Raw genomic sequence first — 25,271 nt, 5'->3', positions numbered from 1 at the left:
TACTGAGAAGACAGAGTAATAGAAAGTAATCAAGCTGAACAAAAGAGAGCAAAAAGAATTATGCAAAATGAGAATAAATGTAAGGAACATAGTGACTTAACCAAACGTAAAAACATCCAAATTACGGAAGTCCAAAAAGAAGAAAGAGAAAGGGGACAGAAAATTCATTTGGATAATAACTAAAAAATTCTGGGGAAGAAAACAAATAGGAGGCACAGAAAATTTCCATCAAAATCAACAAAAGCAGATTCATCCCAAGACAGACTAGTTAAACTGGCAAAATATAGTGACAGAAAATTTTAAAAGCAGAAAGACAAAAGGAGACAGTAACTTAAAAGGGAAAATCATAAGGCTAGCAGGGGATTTTTCAGTAGAAACATTCCAAGCCAGAAGGGCCTGGCATGATGCATTCAAGGTGCTAAATGAGAAAAATCTACAGTCAAGAAAACCCTATCCTGCAAGGCTATGATTCACAATAGAAGTAGAGATAAAGATTTCCAGACAAACAAAAACTAAAGGAGTTCATGACTACCAAACCAGCCCAACAAGAAATATTAAAGGGGACTGAGTGGAAAGGAGAGACCAAAAGTAACAGTATAAAGGTATGAAACACAAAAGCAGTAAAAATTAGTATTTCTGTAAAAAATCAGTCAAGAAACTCACAAAATAAAAGGATGTAAAATACAACAATATATACATAAAATGTGAGAAGAGGAATAAAGAATGGATTCAAACATAAATGACCATCAACTTACTATAGACTGCTATATGCAGATTATATACAAACCTGATGGTAACCTTATATCAAAAACCACTAATACGCAAAGAATAAAGAGAAAGAAATCCAAATATATCACTAAAGAAAATCAACGAACCATGAGAGAAAGACAAGAGAGAAAAATCTTCAGAAAAAAACACAAAATAATAAAATGACAATAAATACATACCTATCAATAATTACTCTGAATGAAACTGGACTAAATGCCACCAAAAAACATAGGGTGACAGAACAGATTTAAGAAACAACAAGACTCATCTTAAAAATGAGACTCATTTTAGACCTAAGGATGCCAGCACATTGAGAGTAAGGGGATGGAGAAACATTTATCATGCAAATGGGTGTCAAAAGAAAACTGGAAACAAAGAACATTATATAACAATAAAGGAGACAATCCAACAAGAAGATAAAACAATTGTAAATATTTGTGCACCCAACATAAGAGCACCCAAATACATAAAACAGTTGATAACAAACATGAAGGAACTAATCAATAATGATATGATAAAAGGGGACTTACATCAATGGATCATCTAAACAAACTCAATAAGGAAACATGGCTTTGAATGACACACTAGACCAGATGGATTTAACAGATATATTCAGAACATTCCATCCTAAAACAGCAGAATACACATTCTTTTGAAGTGTACATGAAACATTCTCCAGAACAAATTTCCGATTAGCCCACAAAACAAGCCTCAACAAATTCAGAACATCAAAGTTATACCATGCAACTTTCCTGACCACAACACTATGAAACTAGAAGTCAACCACAAGAAAAATTCTGGAAGGAGCACAAATACATAGATAAATAATATACTATTATGCAATGAGTAGGTCAATCAGAAAATAAAAAGAAATAAAGTACAAGGAAACAAATGAAAATGAAAGCACAGTGGTCCAAATATTTTGGGATGCAACAAAAGCAGTTCTAAGACAGAAGTTCATAGCAATACTGGCCTCAGTAGCAAGAATAATCTCAAACAACTTATTACACCTAACAGAGTCAAAAAAGAACAAACAAAACCTGAAATGAACAGAACGAAGGAAATAATAAAGATTAGAGAAGAAATGAGTAATACAGAAACTAAAAAAAAACAGTAGATCAATGAAACCAGGAAAAAAAATTTTGAGAAAAAAAATCAATACAATTGATAAACCTCTAGAAAGAGTTACAAAGAACAAAAGAGAAATAACTCCAATATATGACAATGAGAGGGAAGAAATAACAACCAACCTCAGAGAAATACAATTACAAGGGAATAGTCTAAAAAACTATATGCCAACAAATTGGGCAACCTAGAGAAGATGGATAATTCCTAGAAACATATAAACTACCAAAACTGAAACAAGAAATACAAAATCTGAACAGACCAATTCCCAGCAAAGAAACTGAATCAGTAATCCAAAAACTCCCAACAAACAAGTTTGACCAGATGGTTTCACAGGCAAATTCTACTAAACATTTAAAGAAGAGTTAATGCCTAGTCTTTTCAGACTATTCCAAAAAATAGAATAGGAAGGAAAATTTCCAAATTCATTCTGCAAATTCATTTCTGATACCAAAACCAGATAAAGACACCACCACAAATGAGAACTATAGGCCAATATCCTTGATGAACACAGATGCAAAACTCAACAAAATATTAGCAAACCAGATCCAACAATACATTATAAAAACCATTCCCCAAGACCAAGTGAGATTTATTCTTGGGTTGTAAAGGTGGGTCAATCTCCACAAATCAATCAACATGATACATCACATCAATATGAGAAAGGAGGAGCACCTGGCTGGTTCAATAAATGTAATGTCCACCCTTCAAGCACCAAGTTGGGTGTATAGATTAATTAAAAATAAAATCTAAAAAAAAATAAAAGAACCATATGATCATTTCAATAGATGTAGAAAAAGCATTTGACAAAGTACAACACCCATTCATGATAAAAAAAAAAAAACCTCAACAAAGTAATTTTAGAGGAATGTACTTCAACATTATAAAGCCATATATGAAAAACTCAAGCTAATATTATCCTAAATGGGGGAAAAAAAAACACTGAGAGCTTATTCTCTACAGTCAGGAATAAGGCAGGGATGTCCACACTCATCATTTGAATTCAACATAGTACTGAAATTCTTAGCCATAGCATTCAGACAATAAAAAGAAATAAGAGGCCTCTAAATTGGTAGAGAAGAAGCAAAACTTTCACTATTTACCAAAGACATGATACCATACATAGGAAACACTAATTACTCCACAAAAAAAAAAAAAAAAAAAAACCTGCTAGGACTGATAAATTCAGTAAAACTTCAGGATTCGAAACTAATGTACAGAAATCTGTTATATTTCTATACATCAATAATGAAGCAACAAAAAAAGAAATTAAGAAAACAATCCCATTTACAACTGCACCAAAAATACTAAGATACCTAAAGAATAAACCTAACCAAAAAGGTGAAAGATCTGTGCTCTGAAAACTATAACACTCTGAGGAAAGAAATTGAAGATGATACAGAGAAATGGAAAGACATTCTTTTCAAGGATTTAAAGAACAAATATTGTTAAAATGTCTATACTACCCAAAGCAATCTACACATTTAATGCAAATGCTATCAAAATACGAACTGCATCTTTCACAGAACTAGAACAAACAATCCTAAAATTTGTTTGGAACCACAAAAGACCCCAAGTAACCAAAGCAATCTTGAAAAAGAAAAGCAAAGCTGGAGGCATCACAACTCTGGACTTCAAGTTATATTATAAAGCTACAGTAATCCAAACAGTATGATGCTGGCACAAAAACAGACACATACATCAATAGAACAGAACAGAAAACCCAGAAATGAACCCACAATTATATGGCCAATTAATCTTTGACAAAGGAAAGAATATCCAATGGGAAAAAGACAAGTCTCTTCAACAAATGGTATTGAGAAAACCAGTCAGCAACATGCAAAAGAAAGTGGCCCACTTTCTTGCACCATACACAAAAATAAATTCAAAGTGGATTAAACACCTAAATAGGAGACCAGAAACCATAAAAATCCTAGAAGAGAACACAGGCAGTAACTTCTCTGACATCAGCCAACACAGTATTTATCTAGATATGTCTCCTGAGACAAGGAAATAAAAGCAAACTATTGGGACTACATCAAATTAAAAAGCTTCTGCACAGCAAAGCAAATTAAGCAATCAGTAAAACCAAAAGGCAATCTACAAAATGGGAGAAGGTATCTGCAAATGAAGGGTTAATATTTAAAATATATGAAGAACTTAGAAAGCTCAACACCCAAAAAACAAAAAATCCAATTAGCAAATGGGCAGAAAATGCCTGGGTGATTTCGTTGGTTGAGCACTCAGCTCTTGGCTTTGGCTCAGGTCCTGATCTCATGGATATTGGATATTCTCTCCCTCTGCCTCTCCCCCTGCTCTCTCTCTCTCTAGAATAAATCTTAAAAACAAACGAACAAAATACAAAGGCAAAAGAAATAGACATTTCTCCAAAGAAGACATACATCTAGATGGCCTACAGACACGTGAAGAGATGTTTATCATCACTTACCATCAGGGAAATGCAAATAAACTACAATGAGATATCACCTCACACTTGTCAGTGACTAAAAACAACAACACAAGAAACATGTTGGTGAGAATGTGGGAAAAAGGAAACATCTGCCCTGTTGGTGGGGATGCAAACTGGTGCAGCCACTGTGGAAAACAGCATGAAGGTTCATCAAAATTTTAAAATAGAACTACCTTATGACCCAGGAATTGCACTACCAAGCATTTACCTAAAGAATACAAAAATACTAAATCAAAGGGATAGGTGCACCTGTATGTTTATAGCAGTATTATTAACTATAGCCAAATTATGGAAGCAGCCCAAGTATCCACTAATAGATGAATGGATAAAGAAGTGAGATATGCATATGTATGCGTGTGTGTGTAATGGAATATTATTCAGCCATAAAAAAGAATGAAATCTTTTGCATTTGCAACAACAAAGATGGAGTTAGAGAGTATAATGCCTGGTGGAAAAAGTCAGAGAAACACAAATAACATATGACTTCACGCATGTGGAATTTAAGAAAGAAAACAAATGAGCAAAGGGGGGGAAAGAGACAAATCAAAAAACAGACTCTTAACTACAGAGAACAAACTGATGATTACCAGAGGGGAGGGAGGATATAGGGGATGGGTTAAACAGATGATGAGGAATAAGAAGTGTACTTGTGGTGATGAGCACCAGGTGATATGTGAATTGCTGAATCAGTATGTTGTATAATTGAAACTAATTTAACACTGTTAACTGGAATTCAAATAAAACCTAAAAGGCCAAAACCATAAAAAAATAAAATACACCATTAAAACAAAACAAAACAAAAGCTGCTGTTCTAAGGCCATTCTCGACCAATCCTCAAATCTAAAATCTGGTCTTCTAAACTGATTTACTCATCAGAATTAAGTGAACTATGTAAATGGAAAGTTCCTGGGTTTCACCATATTATAAACTTAAGGACTGAAATATTTTTTTAAATCTTTGTGTCCCTCCCTATACCCTCATCCTATCACTCTTATCCCCGCAAAATTGGTTATATCAAGCCAAATTATTTCTCACCATGTCTTTCTGAAATGATGCTCTACTTTATCTTTAAGTAACAAAGGATTCTACAGTACCACATCACCTCAAAATGAACTGCTCAGCAAACTGAAAAGATCAGACTTTACCCATGGTGATAATATGATGACTCCACAAATGTAAAGATATCCTGTGAGGCTCAGCTAATCATTCACTTTTTTTTTTTTTCATTCACTCTTTTAAATGCCTAACTCCAACAAGTAAGAAATTTAAAAAGCATTTCAGGGACCTCATTTGAATAGAAAGACGTAAAAATGTTTAGATACTTACAAGGTCATATTCATATAGGTATTGTAAGAATGAAACTTTAATTCCCTTCAAAAATAGCAATTTAATTCTATTCACATGACATATTTTTCAGTTACCACCAAATAATTGTGTTGTCTTCTAAACATTTTCAAAGTTCAAATCTCATATCTCCCACTTTGTAAATATTTATTGTAATATTCTCCCACTGAGAATGTTCTTAGCCATGCCCAGCACGAGATAAAAATGAATCTGCTCTTAAAAAAAAAAGGCATATGGACAACTTTCTAACTTTTCTTACCAAAACATATCTAAACAACTGAATGTGCTACTCTGTCACTGATGACACAATAATAGTTTATCACATTTTTAAAAAACTAGCTCTTAATGAAAGCTTTAAGACAAATCCTACTGCATAGTGACCAACTTCCCTTGCCAACAGTGGAAGTAAGGTGAAATGAAGAAAAAAAGAGGGTAAAATGTGTATACCCGTTAATAATAACAGACTTTTTAAAAAGATTTTCTATGAGGATAGAGAAAAACTTTAAAAACATTAATGTCAAAAATAAAATAAAATAAATAAAAAATAAAAATAAAAAACATTAATGTCTGAATTAACCAGAATTCTGTCAAACAGGATACTGTTCTTTAACCTGAATATCTCCCTTAATAGGAATTAAATGGATTATGATCAAAGATCCTAGTTAATCAAAGACTGAGTGGGGCCTACATCCTTTCTTCTTTGCTTTACTATATTGCTTAATACCTGTTCAATCTTGTTCCTCAAAAGCTGAAAGGTAACATATGCCTACATTTAATTAACAGCAGGTGAAATGTTTATTGCAAACAACCATGGCATTGGTTGACCATTGGTTTACCAAGGGTTATATAGCACACAGGAAGTCCATCTGGTTCAGGAAAAACTGAGAATAAGCCTAACCAGGGTTCAAGTCCTTCATAGAGACACTGAGGAAAGTCTCACTGGGAAATCCAACCTTAATTTATCCCTCTTTGGGGAAGGAATTAAAAAAATACTTCAAAAAGACATGATATATAATTTAGAATGTATGGACTATGCCTAGCACACTGTAGGCATTCAATCAATGTTACTTCTTCCACCATACACTCCTGAAGCATTAACACCAAATAGATGTACTGTAATTAAATTGCAGGCTATATACCACTGATCTCTCCTCAACCACAGTCAAAATGAGAGATTAATTTTTACGGGGTAATGTGGGAATTAGTAAAATTATTTCTTTTTTTTTTTTAGTAAAATTATTTCTAATAAAATATTCTTAATTTCAAAGAACTACCCTGCAAACAATTTACCATTAGGCGGGATGTCTGGGTGGCTCAGTGGGTAAGCATCTGACTTTGGCTATGGGCATGATCCAGGCAGGATCCAGTCTCACATCTGGCTCCCCACTGGAGCCTGCTTCTCCCTCTGCCTATGTCTCTGCTCTGTGTCTCTCATGAATAAAAAAATAAATAAAATAAATAAATAAAAATTCCCATTAGGCAATTCTTATGTAAAGAATGTCATAATTGAATATTGTTGTGAACAGTCTATATTTTGTACAAGCACAGAACTTGTTGAGTGAAAATTCACCACTGGAGCCAAAAGGTCTTTCTTCACCTAGACATATAAGCCCTTCATGTTCTGAGACCATTACTTTTCAGCCACATCTCCAGAGATCACATATCCTCGCTTTCTTCCAACCTCTCTAGCCACTCCTTTACAGGTTTGCACGCATGCACACATGTATGCATGTGCGCACACACACCCACATACATATAGCTATCAGACACTAGAACGTCTAAGGCTCCAGTATTTTTCTTCTCACTCCATGCTTCCTCCTTAGACAAACTTATCTAGGCACAAGAATTCAATCTAAACAGTAACTCCCAAATTTCTATCTCTGATTCTTTTGTATCTCTTTTCTTGGTTGCAGACCCCTATATCCAACTGCCTACTTAGGTGTCTCAGACAACTTAATTATCAAAGTTAGGCCTCATTCTTTGGGGGAATTCAATGTCAAACCCCTCACCAAAGGAATATATTGTCTTAGTAGCTGGTCCTAAGAATTATACTTTTTATAATTACATTCCAACTTTATTGTGGTTCTGAATGGGTAGGGAGAACTGAAACCATCTACATCCAGAGTTTACACTCTACATTGACATCACTATTCAGTTGTCCTCAACAACATGACTATACTATTCCAGGAAACTCTTGTCCAGGCAGATAAGATTTGCAAATAACTTCATTGTTCATTTCAGGAACTTCCCCAAAACCCCATATAAACCAACAGCACACTATTCAACTTTTTAATAAATAGCTGCAAATAACCATTCACTTTCTCAAACACTTTGAAAAAAATCTCACCTCAAAACCCTTGCTTTGCTAGATCAATCCTAAACTATTATATATCATTCATAATCCTTACTAGTTCAGTTCCTGCACTGAAATAGCTGTCTTAAAGACTTCAAATCCTCAATAAATATCCCAACTTTGCTCTCCCTTCCTACTTCACTCACATACCCTCCCCTTTCCCTAGCAGATCCTACCAACTCTGTAAAGGTAGTTCTCTCCTTTATGCAATAAACTCACCAGGTCATTTCTGGTGGTATTTTCTAAGAGTCAATATTCCACAGCACTACCAAACAGTTTCCCACCAAATATCTGTTAAAATTCAGTTCAGTAATACTAGTTTCATCACATATAATGTGAGGAAAATATGAATACCTATACAAAAGGTCGTAAGAAATCATCATCCTACATTAGGCACCAACTGCTAACACTATTGGTCCCATTTTCTTAATGAGTTAAAACAGGTATTTGGCCTACAAATAAAATTTCTAAATAATACCAAATAAAGAGATATGAGTATCAGAGCAGCCATAAAACCAGTGAGGAGTGCTGAGGACAAGAGAAAGTAAATCACACTTTACTACATTTTACTACATTACTACATTTACTACATTACTACATTACTACAATTTAACAGCGACGAGAAATTTTAAAGGAATTTTCACTACAGTAAAATTATTTTTAAACCATGAGGTGGAATTAAGTCACAATGAAACATTTAATACATTTTCCAGAAAGTAAAGACTTTTTATCAACCAAGAGTAAATGTATGAGCATTTCTTTTACTATAAATCATTTAAAGCAATATAAGCCCATAAGGATGCCTATATAGGAGTAATTTGAAAGAAAGTTAAGCATTTAGAATGCTTCAATGTTTGGGAGGAACTGAAGAATTCAAATATTAAGATCTAAATGTAAAAATGGAATCCACAAGTACTGAGAGAAAATATGGATGAATTCCATTATAATCTTAGAGTGGTGAAGACTTTTCTAACTATGTTTCAAAGTCCAGAAACATAAGAGAAAAATATCGCCATATAAAAAAGGAAAAATTTTGCATAAGAAACACAGTAAAGAATGAAAAAATCTATTTTTGGCAACCTATATTACACGAAGGGCTAACTTCTCTATAAAGAACTCCTGAAACAAAGAAGAGAAAAACCAAAACCTAACAGAAAAATAAACAAAAGACGTGAGAGTTCACAGAAGGGAGAAAAATGTCCATTGAACGTATGAGAAAATACTCAAATCATTCATAATGAGAGAAACATAACAGTCTGAATTACACCAGTTCAAATCTATCAAAATTCCAAAAGTCTGACAACACATTCAGTTGGTAAAGCATGGGAAAATAAGCCTCTTAAACATTTAGATACATAACAGGAATGACTATACCTAACAGAATTAAAGAACCATCAATCTTTTTTAGAAAAATATTTTATAATAGTTATAGATTTATAGGAAAATTGCAAAGATAGTACATACAATTACCCTACACCAAATACGTAGATTCTGCAATTAAGGTCTTATATTATCATGGTATAATTGTCACAATTAATCAACCAAAAGTGACATTTTGGACTAAAGCCCACTCTATTTTTTTTTAAGCCCATTCTATTTATATTTCACTTTATTGTACTGTCATGTCTTCTGCAGCTCCTCCTGTTGGTTGTGACAGTAGACTTCCCCTGTTTCAGATGACCTTGACAGTTTTAAGAAGTACTGTTCAGGTATTTTGTAGAACATCCAATACTGTATACTTAATAGTATTAAACGTTGGTCACACAATTGAGGTAGTGTTCATCAGGTTTCTCCCATGTCAAGTTATTCTTTTCCATATTTTTCCAGTACTTAAGAGAGTTCTGTTATATATCTTTGAGGACTAAGTACCTACATAAATTATTTATAATTCCTCTGCATTGGAGATACGTGTATTCTCTGCCTTTTATTTTTATCAGAACGGATTCATGGATATTATTTTATAATTGAACTATAATTTAATTTTTAAAATTCAATTTTACTTTTGTTGCTCAAATTATTCTATTATTAGTTACTGGAAATTCTTTGAGTTGGCTCCTATATGTGTTTTACATATTTCATTCATTGTTTTTGTTGTAGTATTTCCTAACTTTTCAGCATTATTATATTTCCTGTCCCAGGCCTGGAATCAGTCCTTTCTCCAGAGCTCTGGTTCCTTTTATGGGAGAACAGTATTAGAAACCAAGATCTGGGCACTAGCTGTGCTCACTACTACTGGGGTGTCATTTTCTTCTAGGCCCTCTCAGCTGACAGAGCAAGGAAACATGTGTATAGATGTATTTATCACTGGACTGATCCTTGTTCTTAGAAACTAAATCATGCACTTGTTTATGAAAGTACAAAATGTTGTATTATGTTATTCATTTGGTATTGTAATAGCAAAAGGTAAGAAACAACCCACGTGTCCTCACAGGACTAAGTGACTTAATTATCATATACACAAACGTAAAATTCAGCTATTAAAAATAAGGAAGATCCTTTCCAACTAGGGCCCGGCAGAATGGCTCCCGCAAAGAAGGGTGGCGAGAAGAAGGGCCGTTCTGCCATCAACGAGATAGTGACCAGAATATACCATCAACATTCACAAACGTATCCATGGAGTGGGTTTCAAGAAGCGTGCCCCTCAGGCACTCAAAGAGATCCGTAAATTTGCATTAAGGAGATGGGAACTCCAGATGTGCACATTGACACCAGGCTCAACAAAGCTGTCTGGGCCAAAGGAATAAGGAATGTTCCATACCGTATCCGTGTGCAGCTGTCCAGAAAACGTAAGGAGGATGAAGATTCACCAAACAAGCTCTACACACTGGTTACCTACGTACCTGTCACCACTTTCAAAAATCTACAGACTGTTAATGTGGATGAGAACTAATTGCTGATTGTCAAATAAAGGTATAAAACTGCAAAAAAAAATAAAAATAAAAATAAAAATAAGGAAGATCTTCACCTAGACACAGAAAAACCTCCAAAATAAAATCTACATGTATTTGCTTATATTTGCAAAAAACACTGGAAGGATAAACAAGATAGGAAAGGAAATGTCTATCTATAAAAGGTGTGGGAGGAAAAACAGGCTAGAGAAAGCAAAAAGGAAAACAAGACTTCTCTAAGATCTCTCTATATACTTTTAAGTTCTTCATCACATCACCTATTCAAGTAAATTAAGTTAAATTTTTAAAAAACTATTCAATGCCTACAGAAGTGGAAGGATGTGAAGGGTTCAAATTAAAAAAGGAATGGGGCAGGGAGATAATCATTTGTGAGGAGTAAATAAGAAAAGATACCTCCATCTTAGAAACAAATTATGTATCAAAAATCTTTTGTAAGCTTTAATAAAATGAAAGGACAGTTGACCCTTGAACAATGCAGAGGTTAGGGGCACTGACCCCTGTGTGGTCCAAAACCTGTATTTAATTTTTGATTCCTCAAAAACTTAACTACTAATAGGTTACTGTTGACTGGAAGCCTTACCAATAATATAGTTGATTAACACATTTTGTATGATATATGTATATATATATTCTATGTTCTATATTCTTTAAAAAAAAGATTTTATTTATTCCTGAGAGACACAGAGAGAGGCAGAGACACAGGGAGAGGGAGAAGCAGGCTCCCTGTAGGGAGCCTGATGTGGGACTCGATCCCAGGACCCCAGGATCATGATCTGAGCCAAAGGCAGATGCTTAACCACTGAGCAACCCAGGTGTCTCTATATGCTGTATTCTTACAATAAAGTAAACTAGAAAAAAGAAACTGTTATTGAGAAAATCTCAAGAGAAAATACAGTACTGTATTCCCCCCCCAAAAAAAAATCAGTGTATACGTGGACCAGTGCAGTCAAACCTGTGAGGTTCAAGGATCAACTATATAAAGTCAACTAAATTTGACTAAAACACTATATAGCTGCTAAAATTAGCCTGTTCTAGATATCTGCATATAACTTAACTGAATTACTATTAAATGGATAGTGTGGGATGCCTGGGTGGCTCAGCGATTGGGCACCTGTCTTTGGCCCAGGGCATGATCCCAGAGTCCTGGGACTCCCTGCATGGAGCCTGCTTTTCCCTCTGCCTATTGTGTCTGCCTCTCTCTCTGTGTCTCTCATGAATAAACAAATAAAATCTTTTTAAAAAAAATAAATAAATAAATGGATAGGGTTATACGGTTACCTATATTAGCAGAGGTAAGTCTGAAGAACTAAATAAACATTTGTAGAGGCACAATTAATATTTGTACCCTTCACTGTATGTTGATATTTATAGTCAAATAAAAGGACTATTTCAATGTCATAAATTTATTATTTTTATTTCCTTGACAAAAAGGTGAAACCAACTTCTAACATGTGGGATCACTTCTTCATTGGAAGATAAAAATTGGGTGTTACGCTATATGTTGGCAAATCGAACTCCAATAAAAAAAAATACAAAAAGAAAAGGGGAAGATAATAATGGCAGATTTGCAAATACTCATTTTTAAATGCTCCTAAGAGAATAAATTTTATGTCCCTGAGGTGATCCAGACCAGGAAAAAAAAAGGCTCAAATGGCTCTTTTTAGTATTCCCAAAGTAGGGAAGCAATCGTTTGATGCTGCTTCTGAAAAGTTAACATATCACAAAAGATTGTCCCTTCAACATCCAGAAGTAGCTCATTTGTAGCTGTTCACAAAACTTGCTCGATGACTTCAATGTAGAAAAGAGGACATTCTGCCTAAAAACTGTTCAACAGCTTGATTCTATAGATGAATAAAATCCAAAATTTTTAATGGTATAGCTTCCTCTTTGAGCTCATCTACCAAGCCTCTACATGCAACCTATATTTCTCTACTTCTACCACAGGAAATAATAGGCTGGACAAGAATAACAATTATTTTAAAAGAATGCAAAATTTTTTCCATACCTCCTTTTTACATACTGCTCTTCTAATCTAGGAAGTGCTAAAGGTAATGACCTTTACCAACATCTACTCCAAGAAATCTACCTAATACCCTTGGTTGAATGTCATTCATTCCACCTTTTCAGGACAATCGTCAGGGGGTCGGGTGGCTCAGTCGATTACATGTTCAACTTCCGATACTGGCTCAGATCATAGTCTCAGGGTCCTGAGATCAAGACCCACGTTGAGCTCTGTGCTCAGCAAGGAGTCTGCTTGAGATTCTCTCTCCTCCCTCTGCCCTTCCCTCTGTTCCTCCCCCCACGTGCAAGTTCTCTCTCTCTCTCAAATAAATAAATAAATAAATAAAATCTTTTTTATTTATTTTTTTAATTTATTTATGATAGTCAGAGAGAGAGAGAGAGAGAGAGAGAGAGAGAGAGAGGCAGAGACACAGGCAGAGGGAGAAGCAGGCTCCATGCACCGGGAGCCCGACGTGGGATTCGATCCCGGGTCTCCAGGATCGCGCCCTGGGCCAAAGGCAGGCGCCAAACCGCTGCGCCACCCAGGGATCCCCAATAAAATCTTTTTTAAAAAGGACAATTGTTAAGTCCATCTTTGGTGACAGCATGAATAAGTGGTTAAATTATAAGTTACCTTATTTTTAGTGATATGCTGTTTACATGACAGAACCTGGACAATGAAGAAATGGAAGTCTACCCTGATTCCTGATGCAACTCCTATAGGTACACTGACATATCTAGGATTGAAGATTTTTTTGGAGAGACCAGCTTGAAAGAAAAAAATAGAGACACCTATTCTATATCTTTTTTGCCTGCCATTTGAAAATAAATAAAAGTAGAATAAAAATAGGTATATAATATCAAAATAATTTGAAGGAAAAACTGTTTTGCCAACCAGATATTAAGACATATTACAAAGTAGTGATAATTAAAATAAGCTAGAGCTAGAATATAAACAGATAGATTACCAAAACAAATTATCTCAAATTAAGAAAAAAACCTTCATTTATAGCACTATGATATATATATTTTAAAAAGTATCACAAAATAATGAAAAATGAAGCTGTCAAGATTCAGGGAATGGTAATTGTTACCTCCTGAGCAACCTCAGGGGGAAATACAGAAGAAAAAAAAAAAAAAAACAGCAATCAAAGAAATCCAAACATAAGCCATGACATCTTTCTACAAATTATCTAAAGCAAATATTCTAAAGAGTAGGATCAGGAAAGTAGATGTGGCACATTACTAGTGGGACTACCACAACAAATATTACCTGAAAGGCTCACGGGATCTGATTTGGGAATTCCACTTCCATATACCTAGTTTACCCTAAAGAAATGTCAAATGGGCGCTGGTTAAAGGATGGTGTGGTCACATGCTACAGCCTGTCCCAGCACAATTAAAAATAATGAAAAATATAAAGTAGTAAGCTAATAATTATCGACCACTATGAAATGATAAAACTTCCTTTGAAAGATTGCTATAACCACTGAAAATGATAGCCATAGAATTATTTGGTAACTTAAAATATATATGTATCATAAAAAAAGGTCTTAAAAATATTAAACTCCATATATGAAAAAAACAAAGGGGAGTATTTGTAGATGATAACCACTGCTAGAAAATTTAGACTATGGTCTATTTTCTATATTATTATGTTATGTTTAACAATTTTCAAAAACATAATAACTGAGAATGTACAGATAGAAAACACACTCAAAGAAACTGTTAACTAAATAAGCAGGCCATTAGACTTAAGTGGCTCCAATGCCTTGATAACCTAGGTAGGCAAACCAAAACTTAAGCCAGAGTCACTGCAAAAGAATCTGAGAAAATGAAACTTAAAAACAACCAATCACAAACAGCCAACTAGGCTTTCCAAATAAAGCAACTGCTTAAACCATCACCAATCAAATAATTCCCTTTGCTTCTGTGTCTTCTCTATAAAAATCTCCCCATCTCCCAGCTCCTGTTGGTGGACTGATAAAAACTTTTGGCTTGGCACTCCTTGATTCCATCAATGTATATGCTCATTAAACTTTGAAAAATTAACATGTCTCAGTTTACCTTTTAACAAAACAAAGTAAAAAAAGCAAAACAAAAAGATATTCACTAAAAGGATAAAAAATACTTGGGACATAAGACTTTTATAAATGAAGAAAACTCCCCTAAGATATGATAAAACTGTAAGATTCAAAAAAGAATAAAAGAAAAAATAAGATACAATGATGGAAAGTTTTAATAACTTTGCCTTTAATTTATATATGATGGTTGCTCCCCCTTAATACTGTGCTAAACCTTAAAACGGTGTTTCTAAACACTATCTGTAACATTTTAAAACCAAGCTCAGAGATTCCACTTCAGTTGTTCTGGGACAGAGTTTCAGATTTTACATCATACATACACACACGGAGATATCTAGTTGGTTTTTTTTGTTTGTTTGTTTATTTTTCTAAATCACAAGAGTGCTCCTGAAGTTCAAGTTAAGGCCACTGACCTAGAACGTAAGATAATAAAGACCTAAAATAATAAATAGTACACACCCAAGCAGACTTTATGACAAAGAATAAAATGTAAAAACCATTTTCTTTTTTTGATGGGTAAGCTATAGAACCAGTTATTCTGCTGTGACTTCAGAATACCTGAGTCACACATAAAAGTCATTAACAAGGAAAGCAAATACTGTCTAGACTGCTGAGATGTCAAACAAGCAGTACAGCATAGGTCTGAAGAAGGGAACAGACATGGCAAATGGTTCCAAGAAAAATTTGGTTGGTCCTAAGGAAAAGCTTATCAATGTACTTATCAGAAACATTATTAACAGCTTTATTCCTAAGGGGCATTAGATAAGAAACAACAGTGAATACCCTACATTATTTAGTCCAATATCTATACAATCCTCCTCCCCACAATATATCTAAAGGGTGCAACTTACACCAATTAGTAACACTAATTCTCAAATTAGGTGGGAGCAGGGAGGCATATGAGAAAATCCAGGAGGTATGTATAGTTTCAAAAGCCAGAGAGATGCTTTTGATTCAACTGTCCTTGTGAATCACTTCTTTACCCTTAAGGAATCAATCAACCTAAAGAGGTAGATCAGCAAAGTAATTCTAGTACCATTACTAGTAATTCTTCCTGGCTGTGAGTGCTAAGTACAAGGTACTTTCACTTTTTATCATTTCATTTAATTCCCACAGCTCCATGAAGAAGGTTCTGGCATTTCCCAATTTTATAGAAGAAACTGACCCTTAAGAGTTTAAATAACTAGCTCAAGATCACATGATTATCAAATATGACTGAAGTAGTTTCTTTACAGAAAAAAAAAAACACATATAAACCAATTATAACTTTATATAATGAGTTCAGATATTTTTCCAAAAAGTTATACATAAAATAAAAAAGGTGTCAACCATTTTATAGCTTCTTGGGAAGAAAAGGAATCAGAGGAGAAAAGCAATGTAAATAAGAATATATGGAGATGGAAGGGAAATAGCTATGCTCACAAGTTTATTGGCAGGGGTGCCTGGTCAGTAGAGCATGCAACTCTTGATATCAGGGTCATGAATTCAAGCCCCATAATGGGCACTAAAGCTTACTTTTAAGAAATTTAATTAAAAAAAAGATTTATAAACAATAAAATCTACTGCAAAATACAGTGCTGACTCCACTGTTCCTGAAATGATAAAACATCAGTAAATAAATCATGATCGTGAAAATGTAGCTGATATAAAAATGTTTAATGTTTTAAGACCATATAATAGAGAAATATTAAAAGGCACTGAATCTCACAACTTGTGAAAATTCATTTTTAAATGTCACATCTCCAGAAGTCATCAAGTCATAATCTCTGGTTTCTAAAATAAATCTTAACAATATACCTACTTTAACAGAGGTATAATTTTAAACTCAATTTTTTAAAAAAATCAATGAAATGTCTTTAATTTTAAACGTAGACCACAAAGCAGGTTTTAATTACAGTAATCCCAACGAAAACAAAATTCCTAGTCAACTGTATACATAAACTATCAGGGTAACTGAAATGACAAATACACTGTTCTATCCTTTTGGGTGCAATTTTGTACTTCAGTAAAATGCATTTAACTCTAGTACTACATAGCTAAGGAGCTCAGTTAAACCAAATTTTAGTCTTGATCTTGACCAGAGTTTTCAGATCTTTAGAAATAGGTATTTACATATAAGTATTATAATTTTATATTTCCAATTTGTCTAAGATAACAAGTTAGTACAATTTACATGTAATTAAAAAGACCAAATAATGCCAAGTTACTGCCCCTCCAAGTTGGCCTACAAACTGCTTCTTCAAGAATGCTCACAAATACCACCTACATGTAACAGTAATATTCAAGACTTTTGATGGGTTTTTATTTTCTCCTGTATCAGAATTGATTCTCGACTCTTTTTAGGCCATGATTGATCTAATTTACCAGTTCCTAATCTCAACACTTCATCATTCAATTAAGCAATACGTAATTTGGAGGGAATACCAAAAAAGCATGGTCTCTCTGGAGCAGAAAGCCAACTAGGAAACAGATTTATAAATAATTACAAAACAATGGGTCAAGTACTATGGTAGACATAAATGCTATAGCAGAATCACCATATGTAGACTGAAGATGACTTTAGAGGAAGTGACATTTGTCTTCAAAAATGAGAATCTCTCTCAAGTGTCACAGCACAATAACATCAATACACCAGCTTTCTAATCTTTATATCCTAGCCCTGACTATAAATGCTAGTATAGAATACACAAACACACTTCAGACATGGATACATGGATGGATGGATAGAAGGGACGATAAAAAGACATATATACAAATATAAAGAAGAATGAGTAACTGATAGATTAAAATGGGAAAAATTTGACATAATAATTTACATGGGGCATTCCAAAACCCTAACATATGAAAGTAACAACAGGAAAAGATAAATCTAAAAGATATTTAGAAATAAAATTAACAAAATTTGGTGTGACAGACTGGACAAGGGGGAGGAGAGAATAGAAAAGACAATCTGCCAAAGGTTTCGGCTTTAGTCACCAGGCTAAAAGTGATACGTTACTGTTGGCTGGGAATCGAGGCAGGGGATAAAAAAAAAAATTGAGCTCTGGTGAAGGAGCACTAAGAGGCAGTATCTGGAAGGTAGCTAGAAAGGAATTCAAGAAAAGAGGTCTGGATTAGAAATAAATATGAAGATCATCAACATATAGGGAATAAGAAAAAAGCACTAAATTCAAATGAGATTGCCCAGGCAACACATAAAATAGGAGAACAGGGCCAAGAGCAGAACATTCATCAACTAGTCTTGCTGTTATTTCACATGTCTCAGTACTACCTCACAATACCACCACAGTGTATACCATATACGATGACTAACACAATGCCTAGGACACGACAAATGCTTTAAAAATACTGATTATACATATCCCTGAATTGAAAAACAAAACATACTAAGTACAATAAAGCCATTAAGGATTATTATTATGTCATTAGAAATATTTCAATAAGGGATGCCTGGGTGGCTCAGTGGGTTAAGTGATGGACTCTTGATTTTGGCTCAGGTTGTGATCTCAGGGTTGTGGGACTGGGCCCCACATGGGGCTCCTGGGTCTCTTCCCTGAACACTGAGCCTGCTTGGGATTCTCTCTCTCTCTCCGCACCCCTTCCACATTCACCCACTCTCAAAAAAAAAAAAAAATTTTCTTTCAGTAAGACAGGCTCAAAGGACTAAAGTCTGCTTAAGAAATCCAAAATTTACTTCAAAAATCAATAAGAGGCTTCCTTCCAACCAGAAACAGCAGTACAAACCAAGAAAAAGGTTTACTTCAAAGATAATACTTAAACATACATATTAACTAATTTTTCTACATATTAGCTAATTTAAAGGATAATGTCTCTAAAGTTGGAGTAATAAGAGCTTCAATGTTGTTACCTGACTTTTCACAAATGTTAATTTTTACCAACCTTTTTTAACACTAACTTGCACTAATTAACAGAAATTTAACCATCAATTTTAAGAACAGAAAGACTATAAATATGATTGAGAAGACCAAAGTGAGTTAGTAACTAACCTAGAATATAGTGAATTTATTCTTGGGTCCTTTTCCCACTGTTTAAAAATATGCATATAGAGTATTCCTAAAAGTATTTACACTAACAAGTGCAAAAAAAGAAATAAGGATGTGCTATTAGAAAGTTGACAAGGGACACATGCGTGGTTCAACTGGTATAGAGGATGTGACTCCTGATCTCAGTGTTGTGAGTTCTAGCCTCGAGTATAGAACTTACATAAAAAAAAAAAAAAAAAAAAAAATGGGTGGACAAAAACTTTTTTAAAATTAACTTTTATGACAACAAAACAAAGCAAATCGTCTGTTCTTCCACTTTAACAGACTACCTTTAGGTCAAGTCAATAACATTTTCTGTTTTTCAAATGGAATAAGAGATAGGATACGTATCAACAATACTAATTTGCAATATTTTTCTTCATAAGGGTTGGCTTACAGTGTGAAAAGTTATTACAAAAATGTATAATGTGATCTAGTATCTCCAGTTTTGGTGGTATACAGCTATATATCAATAAAAATACAAGATCAAAATTTATGCATTGAATTTATAAATACAAAACCCAAAAACCAGTAACATAAAATTCCCACCTAATACTGAAGCAATCTACACAGCATGCATCTGGGCTGTCTTCTCTTTTATGGCATATGCTAATGCAAACTAATTTTAACACATGTAAAATCAATTAAGTAAACATATACATAAAAATGTGTAAATATGCAGTATAATTATTTTTGCTTTTCACTACCTATATTCATTTTACTCTGTGCCCAAACAACTCTAATTGATAAATCCATTTTACTTTGTGCCCAAACTCTAATTGATAAATCCATGATTAAAAATAAATCTACAAATACTTTCAATCTTTTTACATTTAATCCATTTTGAGCTATAAATATATCCTCTCATTTATACATTTTGTATAGACCAATTTTTTGCGTGTAATAAAACTAATTCAATGGAATTTAAATCTAATTTTGATGAACATTTGAATTTACCACTTTATAGTGCTCTCTACAGCAGACACTTAACAGACTTTTTAACATCACATCTCTATGGAAGCATTGTAATAAAATGGTTTGAACACCAAAACTCAGCTTCACCATAGTGGTAGAACCTTAGGGACAATTAATTTAAGGCCTCTGTGTACTCATTTGAAAATGAGGCACAAGGGATCCCTGGGTGGCGCAGCGGTTTGGCGCCTGCCTTTGGCCCAGGGCGCGATCCTGGAGACCCGGGATCGAATCCCACGTCGGGCTCCCAGTGAATGGAGCCTGCTTCTCCCTCTGCCTGTGTCTCTGCCTCTGCCTCTCTCTCTCTCTCTCTCTCTCTGTGACTATCATAAATAAATAAAAATTAAAAAAAAAAAAAAAGAAAATGAGGCACAATACTTACATGACGGGCTTATGATGAGCACTTAACAAAGTAACACCTGTCATGGTACCCAGCAAAAGAAACAATTAAGTTTAATTTCTTTCAGTTTATATCAAAAAATAAATTTAAAAGGAGGCTTTGGAGAGCAAGAGGATTTCATTCATCCCAATATGTCACAGATTTGTAAATCTACCTTTTCACATACAATATTCAGTATCATTTGTTACCACAGAACGTTTTAATAGGAGGCACTCCCCAGATTAGATGTATTGGTAGGTATTTATGGTTTTTCAAGTTGGCCAACAGAGAGCGGAAACAGGCTAGCAAAAGGTAAGCCACACTCAGATACATTCAGTATGTTTTTCTGGTCCCTGGCAATTACTCCTTCCAGGTCAGTATTTTACAGATATGAAAGTAATTGTCAACTAAAAAGGCTGGGAGCAAACTAATGACAAAGAATCCTCTAATGACAGTAAGAATTCTTGGCTTAATATTGTAAACATCTCATAAAAATTAAAAAAAAAAAAATACCAGTTCAAAGAAATTGCCAACAACTGTAGGTTGAATGCTAGTCAACTAAAACCAACTTTTCTATTTTGGCAATTGTTTTAACCTCACAAATACTATATAAAATGTAATTTTAAATGCCATAAACTTATTGCTTATCTTTGTCATTTAAAATACAAAAATGCCATAATCTGTAGTACACTTTAAATAACTTTCCCATTTAAAAGTTTAAGTAAAAAATAAAAATAAAAAATAAAAGTTTGAGTAAAAATTAGTCAAAATTTGAAGAACCTAAAACTAATCTTTTGTCATATATGTATGAAAGGAGGCAATTTTAAAAGTAGATAAAATAATGATTATTTTTATAAGCTGAATTTAACATATAATGTCCTTTTTCTACAACACAGCAACACATCCGCTAAGTACTTATCCTCCATGGAAGTATAAAAGCTACCAAAAAAAAAAAAAAATAGCCATGACATGATGCTGCAATTTTTATAAAGACTGGAGAACACTAATATAGACTCAAAATATAATGCTTTATAAATATTCAGCACTATTAGACAATAACAAAGAAAATACCAGGGAAAAAAATTTGTATTCACATAGAATTTTTCCTAATATTAAAGGAAATCATCTTCATTTCTAAATATCTTCCGCAGTTGCCATTATTGTTTCTACTATTCACAAGACTTGCAGTTGTTTAGTTAGCACTATTTCATGAGTAAAGGAGAAACATATTGCTGAAAATAAGGGGAAAAACGAAAGCCTCACAGACTAAATTATTTTATATGTCATCTCATTCCACCATAGTCATAGGACTGAAGCAATATCTGAAAACTAAACATATCAAACAAATACATACATTAAAATCTGTTGAGTCAACACAACTATTCTGTACTACAAAAAATAAAATAAAAATTTTCTATTTTTGTAAAACCAATGATTTATTAGCCTAAGATGAGTGCTGTACAAATCTACCCCCATATATCAGATCATTATCATATACTGAATCAATTCTTCCGATTTTATCTTCCTTACTATGTATCTTTCTCCCTTCAGGTAACCAGAGCACATCTGGCAGGCTGCACTATTTCAAACAGCTGACACCTGAAAGTGAGCGACTTTGTTGGGCTTTGGTTCAAGGATGAGAATAAACTATTTTATAGAAGCTTCTTCTAGTAATAGGAAAATTAGGTTATTAACAAGCCTTCATACTTCATACACTTTTTTTTCCTGCCTGTAAGAGGAATGTAAAAATTTGGAAAATATAGAACTGTATTTTTATTCATCCATAAATCCTACCACCCAGAAATCTTACTTAACTTTTTAGTAGATTTCCTTCAGAGAATTAAACTTCAATAATCTAATTAAACACTAATAAATACCTAGGGGGAAAAAAACCCAATGTACCTTTATTTTGGCCTTTTGAGAAGTATTATATAAAAACATTGATTATCAATGATACAACCTGTTAATTTTACAAGGGTATCTGAAAAGTGTTAAGTGGTGAGGGTGGGATAGGGAGTCCCACAGTTCGGAGACTGGTCCCTAGACTGAAATCCCCTTCACAATTTTTATAGCTTCAAATACTTGAATGGCAGCAAGATGTGACTGTTTTTAGAATGATATCAATAGTAACTTCGCTACATCAAACAGGCTTTACTTTTAATTTCTTTCCATTCATAATTCAATATCTACTTTCGCTGTAAATATATATATATATATATATATATACACACATACACATATATATTTTTAAACAGCTTAAATTCAAAAGACTCAACTATTTTCTTTGCGGTCCAGCATTCAAACTGTTAGTGTTTCTGGCCTATGAGATAGTCCACCAGATAAAACGATAATACTTTTATATTCCTAAATTCTCCATCATAAAGAGACCATTCCCTAAATATAGCCACAGTTTTTTTCTTTTGTTACAACCCTCGTACATGGAAGTATGCAGATGTTAGAATTACAAAGACTGATACGACTTCATCCACAAACAAAAAACCAATAAACTACTGCCAGCAAATTTTTTTTTTTCCTTCTTAAAATTTGCTTGAACCTATTCCCAGCTTCGACAGAGGCTTTCGTTAACTCAAGGCATCAAAGGTCTTAAGACCCCATTCATTATTCTCCTCTGCCCGGTGGTCAACAAAACAAGTCGAAAATACAGTAGCGCGAATGTGTTACTTTGACCTTCTTACACAAGCGCCTTTTAAAAGAAATCCCTCAACAAAGACTCAAGAAAGAATCCGTAAAGTTTGGGGAAAGCATTGTCCGTCTCGAAGTCAAGCATCTCCTGATAAGGGGCAGGAGGTCTGGCTGCCGGGGAACACACTCCGCTGACCCTAAGGAAGAGCCGAGACTCGAAACAAAATCTGCCACTTTTGTTACCTAGAAAATTTGGCGGAGAGGTGATGAAGCTCAGTGACCAACGACGTGTCTCTAATGGACGAATTAATACATACGGCGGGGGAGCGCCACGGATGTCGGCTACGCGTTTGCCGTTTTTGAAAGAAAAGCTAATTGTTAGCGGCCATGTGACATTAGAGGATCCCAGAAAGGAAAGGGTGGGAGGGAGAGAGGAGTTCAAGGCAGTTCAGGGTCAGAGCGAGCGCAGGCATCCTGTCCTGAGCTCACGCTCCCCGCAGGCTGGAGGCAAAGCACTGCTTACCCGAAAAAGGAGTGGGTGAGAAGCGGGCAGAGAACGCGGGGAGGGCCCACGCGGCGGCGGGGGGCGACGGGCGGGGGGCGACGGGCGGGGGGCGACGGGCGGGGGATCCCGAGCCCGCCAGCGGAGTTGGGGAGCGAAGGCACCCGGCACAAAATTGCTGAGAAAAGCAACTGCCACGGAGACGACAACCCCGGGCAGCCGCCCAGGCCCCCTCCCCGCCGGCTCTCCGGGGTTCCCACACTCGCGGCCCCTCCGCCGCGGCCCCGCGCTCAGGGGTGTGACCCGCCCGCCCGCGGGAGGCTGCGCTCAGCTTTGTCTCGGCGGCTCCCCACGCGCGGGCTCCCGCTCCTCCCCCGCGCCCGCCACCCGCTCGCACCCCCCCGCGTCTCCAAGGAGCTGGAAGCGCCGCGGCCGCCGCCGCCGCCGCCGCCGCCGCCTCGTCGCCCACCTCCCGCCGCCTCGCGCCCTTCCTTCCCCGCGGCCGCCCGCGCCTGCGGCTCCGCCCCCGCCCCCGCCCCCGCCCGGGGAGAATCTTTGTGTCTCGGGGGACTTTCGGCCTCCTCGCGCCCCCCCCCCGCCCGCGGGCCTCCCCCGGGGTCCAGGTGGGCAGCGAGCCCCGCGGGTGGCGGCGACCGCGCGCGCCTCCGCGAAGGAGCCCGTCACCTCCCCACAGCCCAGCCCAGCCCAGCCCAGCCCAGCCCGGAAATGCCCCGGCGCCCCGGGGCGCGCGCGGGGCCGGGGGCCACGGGCCCCCGCGAGCCCCCCCGGCCGCGCCTGCCTCTCTCAACTTCCCGGCCGGGCCTGAGCCGGCGGCGCCCCGCCACGGCCGCCCTCCCGCCCCGCGGGGCTCGCGGTCCGCCGGGCGGCAGGAGAGCCCCGCGCGGTCGCCAGCCGCCAACTCACCAGCGAGCGCGGGGGCCGCGTCTCCAGGCGAGGCGCGGAGGGTGAGCGGCTCCGCCGACGCCCGCGGCGACCGGATGCAGGTCCGGGTCCCAGCGGCCGGCGGGGGACCCACGGCGCCTCCGAGGCGCAGGCCTCCGCTGCCGCCTTCCGGCTCTCGCCCCGGCCGGGTCCGGAGCCTTCGGGAGGGGCCGCGGGTGCCTCACGCGTTGCCGAGCCCCCCGGACAACATGGCTCCCGGGCCGCCGGGCCGCCGCCGGGCCGCGCGGGCAGCCCACTAATCCCCTCGGAGGAGCCCGGGCGGGAGCGAGGCCGGGCAGGGAGGTGCCGGCGCTCGGCTGAGGCGGCCCGCCCGGACCGGGGCTCCTTCTTCTCTGCGGCCGGACCCGGAGGAGCTCGGGAGACCGCGGGCGGCCGCTCCCATTCGCTGCGTGTGCGTCGCTTTCTCGCTCGGCGACTGCGGATTGACGCCTCCGCCTGTTCCCCGGAGGAGAGCGAGCGAGCGAGCGAGCGAGCGAGCGAGAAAAAAGACTTTTATTGAAACGATCCAACCAGCAGCAGCGGAGAAAAGCGACCCGCCGCGGGAGCTTCCCCCACCCCCGCCTGAGCAGCTCGCCGCGGACAGCGCGACCCCTGCTGGCGGCGGCCGCGGGGCGGGGCCGGCGGGCCGGGGGCGGGGCGGGCCGGGGGCGGGGCCGGAGGGCCGGGGGCGGGGCGGGCCCGGAGGGCGGGGCGGGGCGGGGTATCCCCGGGAAAC

General features: G+C 37.2%; 1 protein-coding gene across 1 annotated transcript in view; it reads right to left on the bottom strand.

Annotated features, from left to right (window-relative positions):
* CDK17 (cyclin dependent kinase 17) overlaps window positions 1–25,048 on the bottom strand; it is a 110,243-nt gene extending 85,195 nt beyond the window's left edge. Inside the window, exon 1 of the mRNA XM_055336490.1 lies at window positions 24,518–25,048. The gene's annotated coding sequence lies outside the window, so the exon portion shown is untranslated. The remainder of the gene's footprint in view (window positions 1–24,517) is intronic.
* Between the last annotated feature and the right edge of the window lie 223 nt (window positions 25,049–25,271).

The sequence above is a fragment of the Nyctereutes procyonoides genome, unplaced genomic scaffold, assembly GCF_905146905.1.
Source record: "Nyctereutes procyonoides isolate TBG_1078 unplaced genomic scaffold, NYPRO_anot_genome, whole genome shotgun sequence".
NCBI lineage: Eukaryota > Metazoa > Chordata > Mammalia > Carnivora > Canidae > Nyctereutes > Nyctereutes procyonoides.
Note: the sequence above shows the minus strand (reverse complement) of the source record. Positions and strands in the feature narration are given on the sequence as shown.